The sequence below is a fragment of the Anas platyrhynchos genome, chromosome 18 (assembly GCF_047663525.1).
Source record: "Anas platyrhynchos isolate ZD024472 breed Pekin duck chromosome 18, IASCAAS_PekinDuck_T2T, whole genome shotgun sequence".
NCBI lineage: Eukaryota > Metazoa > Chordata > Aves > Anseriformes > Anatidae > Anas > Anas platyrhynchos.
The window spans coordinates 219,110-235,120 of NC_092604.1; the positions used below are offsets into that span (position 1 = coordinate 219,110).

The 16,011-nt window shown below is 36.0% G+C and overlaps 2 long non-coding RNA genes across 2 annotated transcripts in view; both read right to left on the reverse strand.

The window, feature by feature from the left end:
* Nucleotides 1–564: 564 nt before the first annotated feature.
* LOC139999003 (uncharacterized) lies at nt 565–9,974 on the reverse strand. The gene is made up of 2 exons (XR_011803953.1): nt 6,725–9,974; nt 565–4,721 (listed from the first exon to the last, which is right to left on the reverse strand). It is a non-coding gene; the product is annotated as an uncharacterized lncRNA (long non-coding RNA).
* A 3,319-nt stretch (nt 9,975–13,293) lies between these two features.
* The window catches only part of LOC139999004 (uncharacterized), a 365,625-nt gene continuing 362,907 nt past the window's right edge, over nt 13,294–16,011 (reverse strand). Inside the window, exon 4 of the long non-coding RNA XR_011803954.1 lies at nt 13,294–15,462. This is a non-coding gene — a long non-coding RNA (uncharacterized lncRNA). The remainder of the gene's footprint in view (nt 15,463–16,011) is intronic.

Here is a 16,011-nt window from a genome sequence, read left to right on the forward strand (position 1 = left end):
AACGGAACTCAGCAGCATTCTACCACTGACATGCTGAAGCTCTTTGTTATAATAAATTAGTAACCAGTAAGCAACAGAAACCTATTCTGTAAAGGTTAACATTCCCCCAAAGTCTTAAATGGCTCAAGACTTTAAACCGTGTGTTGTTTTTTTGTTTGTTTTGTTTGTTTGTTTTGATAGAGATGAAAATTGACAAAACTGAAATTTAAGTCACATACAAAACAATTTTCAGAGGACATTTTTACCAAGTAACTCAGTAAAACCGAAGGTCGGGGGAAGAAAAGAAGGGTTTTCTTCTAAGCATTCTCGTCATCTAAATAAATGAGGAATATATGTTCTTTAGGCTAGTTATTTTTTAGTTCATATTCTGAACTACACAGATATATAGGCAAATTGAGAGATTCATCTTACATATCTGTGACAAACATTTTAAACATAATTGCTAACAATGAAAGTCCAGCATTATTTGTATTGGAGCAAATGAACGTCAAAACAGAGATGCGCTTTTAAAAAAAGAGAAAGGTCCCCAAGTTCAGTGATCTAATGGCAATTAACAGAAAAACGGTAGTAAAGGATTACTTTATTTCGGAGAGTTTCTGTAATATAAAACAAATCCTTTCCAAAATCGAAATGTCTAGCTCGCGATTCTGAAGCAATGCAGCCAAAGTATGGAAAAAGCGTTCATTACTGCAGTCTTCCAGGAAAATCTTTAAGTAAACTGTAAAAGAAAATAGTTAAAAAGTTTAATCACAGCACTTGGCTCATGGAAAACTAAATCATTGATTTATAGCTTTTGAGGGTTTTATATGCGCCTCATGCTGTGCAACCATGAGAACAATGTACTAACTGGGTATATTCTAGGCATGTGATGCAAAAATCAGGTAAAACCGCGAACAAAACTCACCCAAGTTCCTACGAATTCTGATATTACCAGCACTTGTGGTATTAAAACAAGGCCTATTCCCTTGAGAACAAAGGAAAACAGGACACTGAGCAATTTTAAACTCAGATAAAAAAATCTCATCTTCAACATGTTTATTCAATGCTCCTTTTCTTATGATGACATGAGGAGAACACTAAGCTATGCTAAAAAAACTGACAAGGAAATATTTTAAGCTGCTGCAAAATGACGTACGGAAATAGTACATGTAGACACTGATGACTAGACAGCTTTTCATTATCAAAACTGTCACCGTACCGTTTCAAGACAGGCAGAATCGTAATTGAGAGGTCAGAGTTGGATAAGAACACCTGAATATCAAAACAATTCCTGTAAAATGCTGGATAATTTTTAAACATGGCCATATAGTATAATCTTTTCTATTTATCCTGCTCCCCAAAACTTAGTCAATTCAGAATAAAGTGAAATCTGTTCCCTTGTGTTATTTCACTCTTGATTCTAATAGTACAGACTGATTTAGAGCAACACCATAAAGAACATAAGTACCGATTTAATAGGTCACAGAACTGAACACATTTGTTAGGAATCCAACAAAACAAGTCACTATTCACTGCACTCTGCCCTTAGCGTATAAACACACTTGGTATGCCCCAGGATATAGTTACTTCGAATATGCCATTAAATTAATAGTTATTGTAATATTATTCTACTTTTACTGTAGAAGAAGGAGGTCCTACAATTTATTCCTATAAATATCCTTAAATATCTAAAAATGCCTTAAATTCCTTTTTGTAGGTGTAAACAAATACCATATTCTGCTTACTTGGCCATTTCTTTGCTGGCTTGTTCTTACTGGTCTCAATAATACTGTATTATTTTATTATTAAAAATACCAGTCTTAAGGTATCTTAAGAAAACTTTATTAATATATATACACACACATATACATACAGATACACTGTAAAATGTTTTAACTGTGAGGTTTATAAAACAATATAAAAAATACGCTGAGGGAATTTTACCATAAAGCAGAAGAGCCAAAGTGGAAATAATACCTCAAGTTTCACAAAGTTCAATCACATGAAAGCAAACTGATAAAGACATGCATTTAAAGAGATTTTTCCTACATTGTTTATCTATTCATTTTATATATTCATTTCAAATAAGCTTTTGCAGAATAGATTTTAAATCATCACAAATGTACAAAATAAGCATATAATTTAAATGCCTGTCTATCTGATGAACTAGAAGAATAAAAACTGTGTATTTTTACATATTTTTCTGCATCATCTCTGCACAGATTTTGTTTTTATTAACTACTGTAGAAAAACTAACTTGGAATCTATCCGGTCAGGATTTGACACAATTTTAAATAATCTGCAAAAGCCTCCCATAGGAGCCATAAAAAATTGCAGCATTTGGTAGTTACATTAACTTAACTTCATTGGTAGACTGTAATGAACAATGAGCAATTTATCACTGTTGACAGAACTCATCTGAAATTTACCCTCAAAGTGATCAGTCACTCACAGCATCAAGTCTCACCAGCTATTGTCATTCAGAAATTTCTGTTTTATAGCTAAAGCTCTGTCACCTCAGAAAATGAAGACTGTCAGGAACACCAGCTTGAAGTTCATGTTTTAACAAATTAACCATTACGGTTTTGCCTCGTTTCTAATTGCATGTGGATCTGCCAGGAGAGCGGACCAACCCAACAGAGTGATGGAGAGTTAGCTCGTGGAAAAGTTACATAAGGACCACAGAAAAAGAACCAGTAACTACACTGAACAGCTTGCTGATGAGCTGCTGTCTCTTACACAGTCACTGGCAAGATTGGAACCATTTGCTGAGTTTAACTGATTCTCGTCGTCAACAGCTGGGCCTGCTAAGAGCCAGTGGTTATAGCACAACGGAGGGCAGGCGAGGTAACAGTCAGTGCAAGGCCCCTCGAGTGTGGATGCCTTCGTGGGTGACCCCGAGTTAAGAGAGCCCAAGGACAGGTCCAGCCCATCACCCAGTACATGTTGACCTCAGGATGGTATCAATTGTTCTTCAGCTTCCTAGATGTGCAAGACCTTCACGCAGCTATGACACAGGATGTACGGGAGGCCACCATCATTCTTAAATGATCATCACAAACATACACACACAAAAAAAAGCAATAAAAAAGGTTAAAAATAGAACAGGATTCCTTATGTCACAGAAGTAAGTTGGACTGAACAGAAGTTTACAAAGATCAGAAAAGACCAGAACAAAAACCTACACCTTGGAGGCCAGGAACTACCTTTATAACAAGACAGACTGACAGGATTCTGGATGTGAAACACCTGAACCAAACAGGGATGGGGTACATGAAAAGCTGCGTGCCAGTAAAGATGAACAGCAATAAGACTATTAATTCTAATTTGTCATTAAGATACTACGTATAGATAGGAAACAGATGGTACCAATACCTGAACGGTTACATTTGACATGCAACAAGGTTACAAGCAACATGGCAAAATGTGAACTTGTCACAATTTATCTCCATTATTCTTCCAAATCTAGGCATCCAGCAGATCGAAATGACTACTACTAGATAACAGAACATGTACTGTTAGTGGAATTTTTCTTCAAAGTAATGTCAGATACCATCAACCCTGCTTAGGTTTTTCTTTCCCAGTTACTATACCGATCAAAATTATGATGATTAGAAATACTTTAGTGTAAAAAAAATAAATAGATAAACTAACCACACGGTCTTAAAAAGGATGAAAACAACATCAGGTAAATCTTTCTGCCACTTATCTCACTACAAAATGCCTTCTAACTCAACGTTGTTCCATCCCAAGTCAAACACGCTTTCTGTTTTTGCCCCTATAGTACATGGTAACAAAATACCCCAAGCCAACAATATACATTTCACAAATAGCAGCAGTCCCTTCTCCTTCCCTTTTCTGTTCCAAAAAACAATGAATACTTTTTATTTTAAGAAAATTAACAAGGATTGTTCCACATGACACTGGAATGGCTCACTACTTGTGTGTTCATCCAGATTGTTATCAACTGATTCTTTGCCTGTGTCACCTGGAAAACCACTGTGAAGGAGACTATTAACCCTTTTATAGGACCACACCACAGTACAACTCATTGAAACATAACCATCCCTTACAGATGTGCCATTTCCAATTACTTTAAAGTGAAAAATGGCTAGGGGTGAGCTGTTCACATTAGGGGGGTAAAAAAAGATAAAAGTTTATTTATTTATTTATTTATGTATTTTATCTCCACCTGCTAACAGGATTTCATGAAATGGCTGCCCTGGCACAGCCTTACTTCAAAAGAAAATTACTCATTGGCAAAACATCAGCAAGGTAAACCAGTGGAATAAACAGAAAAGCTAAACTAAACATCAAAAAAAATCACACCACTAAGAAAGCAACCAGGACAAGATGTAAAGCTTGGATGCTGACAGTGAGAAGAGACGGACAATTCAGAAACATACTTTATATCTCTAATGAATTTAAATGACACAAATGAATGCTAATGCTAGATCAGGTTATTTATAGAGAAGCAGCACGTTATTTTTGATTTGGTATTTATGCTTACCTCACCTACTTTCATCATAACTTTGTATGTAGTTTTTTCAATTACTCACTTTTATCGTTGTTCATGGCCATCTCAACTAATGCATTAAGTGCAATAAAAAGGAGACATTTTTTGGATATAGTTAAGTGGCTTAGTATGATAGGCACACATCGGTATTGCAAAAATAAGATCTTTCCTTCATCTGTCTTCAAGTCCACGCAAAGGGAACGAAATGCCTGAGTCAGGTAATTCACTGAAAGATAACAGAAAACAGGGAATAAAAATTATGTAATCACAGTTCCATTAGATGATCACAAATACATGAATATTTATCCTAAGAGTTACTGTTGCAGATATGTACTAATTAAAAAAAAAAAATTAAATGGCTGAAAATATTAATTTACTTATTTGTTTAAATGCATCTTCTGCCTATTTTTATTCCTTACAAAAATTGTTGTGAGTGGAAAAAAAGACAAGTTACAACTCACAAATTGAGCAAAATATATTTGCAAATATAACACCTTTCTAATCTCTTCCTTAAGAGAGAAAAGAAATCACAAGCTGCATAGTTTGGGACTATATTGGTTTCAACATCTGGGAAGCCTCTAATAAAGGAGTAAAAGGCTCATTCATCTGAATAACTGCAATTACTGTCATGACAGCAACTATTCACATTCCTTTCCATAAAAAGCTGTAGTTTAAGTTATATATGCATCCACGTTATATATGCATCCACGTTATATATGCATCCATTTTGGAGAACACTAAATTATTCAGAGAATTTAGATTAAGTGAATCAATTCAGTTTTCTTAATTTCATGATGTCAAATCTTCCTCAATATCTTGGAATAGCATTGATCATCTGGAGCACAGAAAATTAAGAGTAAGGGAAAAATTTATCACATAGCAAAAGTTTAATTACAGTGCCATCTGCTGGATATTAGCATCTTGAAGGGAACAGGATATATATGTTTAAACTGAATGTGCTGCTTTGTCATCGCTAGATCATTAGACATGTGGTCAGTGATGAAAATTCATACACGGTAAGTTTCAACATAAATTTAACAGGTAATTTTTTTCCATGTTCTATAGGCTCGCAGTAAAAACCGACCATGAGAAGCTAAACTGATTCATTCTGATCAACAGCTTTCATCTGCTTATAGTTAATCTCTGCAATAAGTACTTTTTTTGTATTGTAATTCATTTGCATCATTTTCATCAAACATTTCTAGAAATGTGAGTTTCAATTTCAGGGTAATCATGCTTCACCAAAATATTCTGACTGAAACTATATGATACTGAAATTGAAAATACACTGATTCTTCCCTCCAACAGCTGAAATACTGTATTTGTTTATTAATGGTGACAGGGTGGTCTTCCAGAATGTTTAAATCCTACTTATTCTAAGTACTACCAGTATAAATACTGCACAGGTCAGTATTTTTGTCATCACTTCAAAGAAAACGTTTTTTGTCTTTTCAGGCCCTGTTTGTTTTTAAAGAAACTGCTGCTGAGAAGAGATACTACGGCATCCTGGAAATTGCACAAGTGGAGTAACTCTCATGATCTGAAGCAAAAGTCACTAAGAACTGCGATATCTCCAGACAAGTACGACCTCGTTTGCTTTTGCCTGTTAACAAAATACATTACTATACTGCATCAGCATATGGTAGCATTCTTCAATGCTGATAATGTTTATGGGTAGCCACTTGCAGTGACAGACTTGGTAGGAGAAAAGGGGAGACAGCAGAGAGGTAAGAGCTAGATAGAGTATGAGCTTTACATTAAACTTTGACAAAGCAATGAAATTCTAGAACTGTTCTGAATTTGCTACTGATTTCAGTTTACTGAGGAGCAATTAGCTGTACCATTATATGCAGTGCAGATCTTGACAAACAAATCACTGCTACGGTGATTGCTTGAGAGAATTACCAACATCTCTTTTCCCCTTTGTCACAAAATACGTTGATCTCACTGACATAAATAAAGCATATTAAAATGACCACACAAATTATGACATGAATAATAGCAAGGTTCATACTTGCTTCCCTATATTATGCTTCATCAGGTGGTAAAATTCAAATAAAACATCCTTTACTACTAAAGCATTACAGATGCTACAGTATCATTGAACTGCTGCATTTTGTACATTTGTTTTTTTGTCTGGGCACATACCTGAAAATAAGATTTAAAAAAAAAAAAAAAAGAAAAAGAAAAAGATAATTTAAAAAAGACATAATAAAAACCAGAACTTACTTCGTTTTGCTGTTCTAAGCACAACTAAAGTTGACAGAAACCTCAAAGGCATAGAGGAGCTTTTAAAGAAATGTGCAGCTTTTGGTTTACTCCGTGTAGACTTTTTAGTCCATTTTTGCATGCTTCCCTTTTGTACTGCGCCTTTGAGAATAACTTCTGCAAGTCTCTCCATTGTTGCTGTCATGCTTGCATCCTGTTTCAAACAACGTGCACATTTAGCGTAAACATTAAAATACATGAAAATCCTGTCTGCTAAGTACGTATGTTCCCCTAAGGATTAAATATTAAATAGCAGATGTCGTGACCGTGTATTGCAATATAGTCTGTACATGGGATACTACTTTGCATTCCACAAGCAGTTGAACAACATTAGCACAGGGCCTAGTCAACACACACTTCACAAAGAAACAAGGTAGTCAGGGCCCCTGATATGCTGACATTATTTAATTTGCCTCTGGTTCCAGAATAAAGTCAGTTCAGACTCAGCTTTAATCAGTGCTGCCTACTACACTACCCTCTTTTGTGAAGATGCCTGAAGCTAGGTCCTACAAAAGCATTTACAGAACTAAGGTCTAAACATGACCCTTAAGAATACTGTACAGGTAAGATGTATTGGACTTTTCAAAAACCGGTGCAGAAATATTACTTCAGAATCAAACTTAATAACATGCTCATTTAAAATATGTTCTCATTAGCACTGGAACCACCAGCTTAGTTCTATTCAGTTAGACACTGAGTAGAGAACAAAGAAATCAAAATACCTTTGCTACTTTGCCACACGTTGCCATCAATTTCAACAAATCTCATGCATAAAGCGAACAAAAATATATTTCTTTTCCTAGTTCACAAGTTTTGTAAGCACATATGGAAAATACCATTTCTGAGATGCTACACACTACTGCAACAAAGATCACATATGTGTGCAAAAATATGTTTACAGACACGGTGCAAAATATTACAACGAATGTGAGAAAGTTAATTTGGTGAGAATTAGTTTTTCATTTGCTATGTATCTGTGGTAGGCATTTATGCTTTGCAAAGACAGCAAAGTTTCTTTTATATATACTCCCTGAAAATATCTACTTTTCATACTCATTTATAATGCAAAATATCTCTTGGGAATTTACCTGACTACCAGTGTCTATCTGCCTTAGAGACCAGTAGATAAATTGAATCACAGACATATGTAGTTTAGGATCCACAAATGGCATCCACTGGAGCTGTCCAGTGACCATAGGCAAAAGCTGTAAAAATACAGAATGGCAAAGTTACGTGCAGTATACGAACTTACAGTACAAGCTAACCACAAGTAAAAAGCAAACTAAGCAAAACTAAACCAAACTAAAATCAACGTATTCCTGGAGTTTAACAGACTACATGTACAAATACTCACTGGGCAGATCTGGTACAGGTAACAGAATTATATACTGAATTTACATTTTACACAGGTTTACACAAAAAGTGGAAAGACATTGTGTGAGCTCAAGCTCTGAAGTCTAATACCAAGGGCTACAAATTTTAGATAGAATAATAATTAAACAAACAAACAAACAGAAAAAGCAGATTTCCTGAACGCTTCACTGATTTCCAAGCCTCGGTATCCCAAAAAAGCGTTACAAGTATAGCACGGTATCATCTTTTATAAGACATAACTTGAACTTTTAATACCTAGTATCAGCACTAAAATACTTTAAATTAGACGTGTGTATCTCCTTAGGAAAAAGGAATTACATACTGTATTACAGATAAAACACGAGATAAATTATCAGCTGAGAAAAGTGACTTAAAATAGAAAGACAGGTGGAATCTCAAGGTCAGACTGCACACTACACATTTCCTTAAAAATGATCTGTATAAATATCTGTATGAAAAATTATCTATTACATCTCACTGTTGGAATTAATACTGATGGATTAACTGCTGTTTTCTTTTAATTCATGTATTCAAAGCGTGTGTAAAACAGGCAGACCTGTTACACTCAGAAATAATACAAAGAATCTTAACATTTCAACCTAAACAAATTCAAATGCCTTTACCTTCATACAATTTTCTAGAGTGTAGTTTTCTTTAGCACACTGAGGTTTCTCACTGCCCTCTCTCTCTTCTTGTATTTCTATTTTGCTAAGGTGTTGGTCTGAGATCCAGTCCATAAGAATAGTTAAGGGGTCGTAAACTTTTGAAATCCGTAGTAACTGTAACACATCCACAACATCAGTTATTTCAGTTTTCAAGTCTATGATTTTCTAAACCACAATACCAATAGACTAAAATATACGAGTACATTAGTAATACGCACATGCTTTATTTTGTGCTTAAACAAATGTTTATGAAAGCCTTGGGAAGAGATTTTCACATACAAAATCACTCTATTTTATAATTCTAACTAAATGGATCATAGGAGAAAGAAAATATTTAATGATCTGTGCATGATCCTCATTTTAATACATTTAATACACTCCTTTGCTTTATTTCATACAATCTACTTAGGCTAAATTTTAACTGTGTAACTAGCATTGTTGGAAGAATAAAGATTTCGTGAAATTGTCATTCTGTCCCTCTGCTACAACTGTACAGAAAAGCTCTGTGAAAGGTATCCAGACGTTCCTGAAGACAAACTACACGAACATCTCTCTAAAACCTTCACAAGTTTTCTTGTATCTACCTTCAGACAACTGTTCTTCTCTTCACTCAGAATTCTAACTACTGATACTGCTCATATATCACTTGCGACTGTGAGAAAAGAATATGGGGCAAACTATAACCACCATTTAAATATAAGTAGCATACTCTATGGATACAACAAGCATCCTGATCATCATGTAAGTCCTCTATGAATACTTCAGTTTGCACAAAAGAGAAAGAGAAAGAAAGATTTTACTGAGACTAGGAAGCAGATGATTTTAATCATACTCAAGTCCATCAGAACTGCAATTCACTGAAGGAGCAACGGTCAAAAGAGTTTAGGCAGCAATTTGCTTGTCAGCACTTAGGTCAGATTTAAGTCAAGTGAGAAGAAAACTTTAACTTTGTATTCTTGTGAACCACTGTCTCAGCGTGCCTTTAAGAACAGAGAAAATACTCCTTTAATTAACACTTTCAAAAATAACTAACTCTAAAGTCTTTAATACTGCAAAAGCTCTGAGAGACTAAATTTCATGTACTAGAAAACGAAGCAGAAAGTATTTACAACCATTCACACAATTCTTGTCTTAAAGAAACAAAATCAGCAATTTTGCAAACAACTTGTTCAAACATTTAAAATTGTTGACTGTAACTTGCAAAGCTACTTATAAACTTGACTGTACTGCTTGACTACTTGACTGTAACTCGTAAAGCTAGTAACAGGAAATAATTAATCTTGCCTGGGTTTTTAGCAATTCGATATTTTCCCTCAGAGAGTTAAGCGATGACCTCAGTTTGTTATTTTCATCAGTCATTTTTCTCAAGGTTTCTCTCAGTTGGCTCATTTTTGTCTCATGCTGCTAAAGAAATATCAAATTTTAAAACGTGATTAACAAGAGAGTCTTTTTAGAAATAATTCTCAACTAAGTTCCATTTCAGTGTTAAAAAATAGGACAAACTTTCAAAGATCAAATTTGTAATTCTTCATGGTCCAATCTGCACATACCACCAGTAGTGAAGAAAGCAACATCCACACCACATATTAAGAAGAAATATAAAGAAAATGGGAGCCATGGTGTACAGCCTATGGATCTTTTTTTTTTTTTTTCCAGAAAATACCTAGATCTTCTCATTGATCCTCTTGTACATTCCTCAGTTAAGTCAGGTGTGGGAAAGAATTGTGAATGAAAACAAATGTCAAAGCTTTTGTTTACACTTAGCTCTTTTTTCTTTTAGCATCCATTTTAACCACAAATATGCCCAATTCTCCCTTTTTTGAATCTTTCAAATATTCTAACTATTCACTGCTGATAGTTAAGACGCTTTAGTTCACCTGTACTTAAACACCTGTCCTGCAATGTCCAGCAATGTATCCAATACGTGCTACATTTCATCGAATTGGAAAAAAATAATTGTGAAACTCAAGATAGTAATCTTTTAATATTTGTTATTATTATTAGTCCACAATATAATTTAATACCAGTACATACCATTAAAATATAAGCAAAAACAGACAAAAGAAACCGCAAAGGAAAATTGAAGTGACAATTACTTGTAACAGTCAAAAACCTGCGTGCCTTGAAAAAGAAACCAAGGAATATGTCTTTTTTCCCCTTCACTGGAAATTTGAAATATAATTAAATATTTTCCAGCAGATTCTGGAAAAAAAAAACCAACACTGAGGCTTTGAAGCCGAGTATAAAACAAATGTTTTCAGAAAATAACATTCCATTTCTCAGAAACCGTGAGAATCTTCTATGTGAAAATAGCTTTTTGTTCAGAAGTGTTGTCTTCTGCACTAGGAATTCAACCATCCACTACATTTTCTTAAGCCTCACTCTCAGACTGTTATCATGCTGCAAAAAGGACTTAAGCGGTAAATATAGAAATGATCTCATCAACAAAGAAAATGCTACAGATAGGCTCCAAACGGAGTGCTCAATTACTTCCATTGAAAAGGCCAAACCTTTAGAGTTAACCAAGCCTAGGAAAAGCTTGCCCAGCTTGGGATGGAACAGGAGCAAGGTGGCTTGAAATTGACCATAAACTTTCAAAACAGTCAGGGACAGCAGAATTATAAGTGAAAGGTTTTGAGAGGAAAAAAAAAAGAATTAATATTCTCAATTTCTCCAAACCACATTACACAATGCTTTATAAGGCTTGCATATTTGGGGTTTTGACAATAATTTCACAGTTCTTCAGGGATTTGGCAATAATTTCACAGACCACAGGGCTGTTGTAGGTGGTGCCAGGATGTCTAAACCATCCAATTCCATTATCAAATCGGGTACCATCTGTATCATAATAAAGTGCATCACTTCATTCCTGCCAAATGTTTGTCTAGTCTGTTCCGAAGACCTGCAAATACTGGAAGCACCAGTCTTACTGACCTCTCTAACCCAGTGGTTAACTGCTTCATTTTAATCTAGTTTTCCCAAATTTCAACAGTAATCTGTACCTACACATCCCACAATTCATTGCACCATTCTGAACTGGAAACCACACCAAACTCACTAACAACAGTTTGGCACTTTTGATGCTAAATCTTTCATTTGGGGGTTTCAAACACTTTAAAGAAATAAGCATTATATCCAGCAAACATATGATGGCTTAAGAAAACTACAAGCAAGTTAAAATGTATGGGGAGCAATAAGAATCACTAAGTAAGTTATTGTACTTTTTTCATAGTTCCAAGTACTGCCTAAACATCTTCATCAGCATCTTTTATTGCAGCGAAAGCTGCTTCACATCTGTGAAGCAATTCTTCTCGCTCAACTAGAGCACGTTCTCGTCTCTCAAGTTCCAGTGCATATTTCTCCTGTGCTGAACGCTCCCTCTATACCAAGGAAAAAAAATGTTGAAACGCCTTCGAAACACATGAAATTACCGATTTATAGTGAACTAGAATTCTTTCCTCTGCAGATATGCTTAGGTTTTGTTTTTAATTATAGTGTTACACAATAGCTGACTAATTAGAAGTATCCTAATGGCCATCTACATTCAATTGGATTTGCGGCAGGACTGCTTGGCCTTCCAAAATGCAGAATTCAACTCTGCATGGCTGTTCAAGTAACAGCATAGACAATTAAAAGTAGGATTTTGTTTCCAGAAGTTTTGGATAATGCTATTATCTGTAAGACAAAAGAGTCCAGTGCCCTAAACACTAGATTGCTGTATTGTTTCTTCAGTTAGTGGAAAGCACCTCTAGGAAAGCGGTGAGAAAAAAGATACGCACAATTCTTTTCATCTTGGATGGTGCAAAAGACAGTCCCAGCAGGAAATCTAGCAGAAGCACAGAAGCTGTTACAGAATAAAACCAATGCAGGTTTGGGAGCTCTTTAGTTAGTGGCCCAAGCCTGCTGGTGGATAAACTATTGGGAGTCACCAGCAGCAGAAAAGTAAAGGCAGAAGGGATGGTCTTCACAGAAGATCAAGTCAAGAGGGCAAGTGCTCTTGAATGCCCAGAGTGAAGAGCATAGTTTCAGGTGCTGTCAGGAAAAGCAGTGCTTGCAGGTGTTTCTCTCCATGCCAACGCCGCATCACAAGACACAACTCTTGGAATAATAGCACTGTGTTCAAACTCCCTTCAGCAGAGCAAATATCTGATCTAACCACTACCCATGTCATTACCAAGTCAGTGAACTAATTTAGGGGAAGAGGTGGATGATGACAGTGATATAGTTAGTAATTTCTGAATTCTCTGTCAAAAGTGAGAATCTTTGTAACATTACTGATCATTACAAAATGTCTGAGGCCATTACAGTTCCTACCTGGAGATTCTGACGGGCGACTTGCAGTTCGCTATTACTCTGACTTTTACCCAAATGGGATGGTAAGGTGTTATCTGTGGAGAAAAAGAACACACTTTACATTAAAAATATAGTCTTAAATAAATAAAGACTGCTTATCCAAACCAGCGAAAGTGTATTTTAAGCGTTTACAGCGACCAGCATAAAGCAAGACATATTGAAATGAAAAAGTAATCTCCTAAAGAATTACGGAGAAATGCTCAAAGTTTTGTTCCATGACTTGTTTGAATCAATCTATGCACGGACTGAAACATGAGGTAGCCAAAGTTTCCTTTTTGTTATGGCTTCAGGAAAGTGATTAACTGCTGAATAGACCCGGACCTCTCCTATTTCCCGTTGAGTGAAACACTTCAGAACTGCAATTTAACAAATTGCTACCGAGTAAATTAAGAGGAATTTATTTGTATACAATGAGAATTGATGTACAATAGTCACAGTTTCTCTGTTAAGAATCTAGTTTAGAATAAAGAGAACCCAGTCCACCATTTAGGGAACCTGAGCACTTTCATTTCTGATAAAGGCTGCCTCACACTCGACTCTAAAAATACTAATAGATACGCCTCTTGCTCGAATATTTAGTCCTACCTAACCGACTACATTAGCAATGAGCGTGAGCACCCATATAGCCCCAATGCAAATTCCTTTTTGTCATTCCTGGTCCTCCCTTGTTCTGTCTTGAAGACCCAAGTGTACATCTTTGGCACAAATGACGATAACACAAACATTACTGCCCATTGTTCCAAACCAGTATTAGTCCGACACTGCCATTATTACAGAGCTGAATTCATTCTTAGGTGGTTAGAAACATATTCGGAGCCTATATTCATAGGTCACATAGGAAGACAGACCTGCCTTCCCATTGACGCTTACCGATGTCCAAACACAAAGAGCTAAACAGGCAGCAGCAAATGAAAATGGATCAGAACAGACTAGAGAACACAGAAAGGATAGAAGTAGGGAAGTATGTGACAGATTCTTAAGAACCAAGCATAACAATACTGCTTCTCAGCAACATGTTACAGCATAAATTGAAACTCCTTACATATTCACTCCTCTTTTGGAGTGATTAGGGCCATACTAGCTGTTCAGTGTTGCTATCTGTCTCTTACTGCAATACGAAGTATTTCTAGAAGAACCTCTGGTACAGACAGTCATGTTTATGCTGAGTTTCAGAGAGTAACGCCTCTTACCAACACCATATTTATGAAGTTCCGCTAGCGATGGTGCTTTACAATCCAGCAACTGCTCCTATTGAACATGAAGGCAACGCATTAATATTTCATCTTGCATGTGGGCCTTTTCAACAACTACATTAACAGACAACTCTTGCCTCCACCACACAAACTACATTACTTAAACTATTAAAGCTGAAAAGCTTCCAGTTATTACGAAGCTTAATGAAACACTCAAACATTTCAAATAGGGAAAAAAAATCAGAATTTGTCTCTTATGGATGGCATGTTCAGCTTGTGAAACCATTTGGTTCAAAGGCAGCATACCCTGCCACAGAATAGCCTGTCTAAAACAAACATCTTAAGACTAAGTGTCATTGCTGCTGTGTTACACAAAACTAATACCTGTGCAAAAGTCAGACTGTGCGACTGAAGGCTTTTACGCAGCAATCGAGAGTTAGAGCATTCCTTACTTTCTGCTCTATTTAATCCAAATTTAGAAAACAAACAAGCAGCATAGAGGGCAAGGAAGTCTGAGTTCTCAGGCCTGATACCTTCCTGCCAGTCACACAATAAATAGAGAACTGCCTACCTAGTCTTAACTTCTTGGATGTGACTACTAACATGATTTTCCTGCATTTTTGAAGACTGTCAACCCTGAAACCTTGACAAGTGTACGAAAGCCTGCAGTTGCAGTTTTCTTGAAAGCTAGACCGAAGTGTCAAATGGCAGAGAAATTAACATTTCTTTAAATAGAAGAATAGGAAATCTAGAAAAATAGAATAAATTCTAGAAGAATTACATCTAAAGAATATTAATTCCACTAGATTTAATACTCAAGATTCTAAAATAATTTAGCCAGGAAGTTTTACAGAAGATGACACGGGAAAAGTGCTCCTCCAGTCAGACGCTAGAAGCTTCTGAACGTCACAGAACAGAGGTTGGAAATTGGCATTTACCTTCAACTTGTAAACAGCAGGGCTTCCAGGAAACAACTTAGCAGATTTTTCAACCCAGTATTTTGCTCTTTCATCAGTGACGGCATTATTGCACAGTAACTCCGCTATCTTCAGTACTAGATCTTTCTGCATTGGGTTCAACTCCACAGAACGCTAGTTTTCCCCATGCACGCACACTGGAAAAAAAGGCAGGAAAAAAAAGGTAACCTGATCTTGCAATCCACACAGAATGGGAAAGAAAATTATAACAGTCATTGAAAAGACACAGGTATTCAAATTAGACAGATCTATTAGTAAATACTTTTTGAATGAGTTAAGAAAGACCTCAGTTGCTAAATGCATCACTAGTCTACAGCACCCAGATACATCTGCTGCAACTCAAAAGAGCAAAAATTCAGAAAAGAAAGAATTTCCAAGGGAAAAAACGCAGAAGCCAGCTACTCTGCCCCCACCACCAGCTATACGCAGGCAGCTGGACTCTTACGTACCTTTAGTCTAACTCCATATAGACATTTTTGAAGAAATATATAATTAAGTCACACCCTACGACAAGCTGGGATGTATTGGCAGCAAAACTTTTGAGCACATCCTCTCCCTCCCCAAAACCTGAACAAAGGCATTCTGATGGTGAATTTTTCATTGGGCAATCATACAAATAAATGTCAATTATGTTCGCCCTGCCCCATCTCACACCCCCCCAAACAAAACCCCCCAAAAAAGCAATA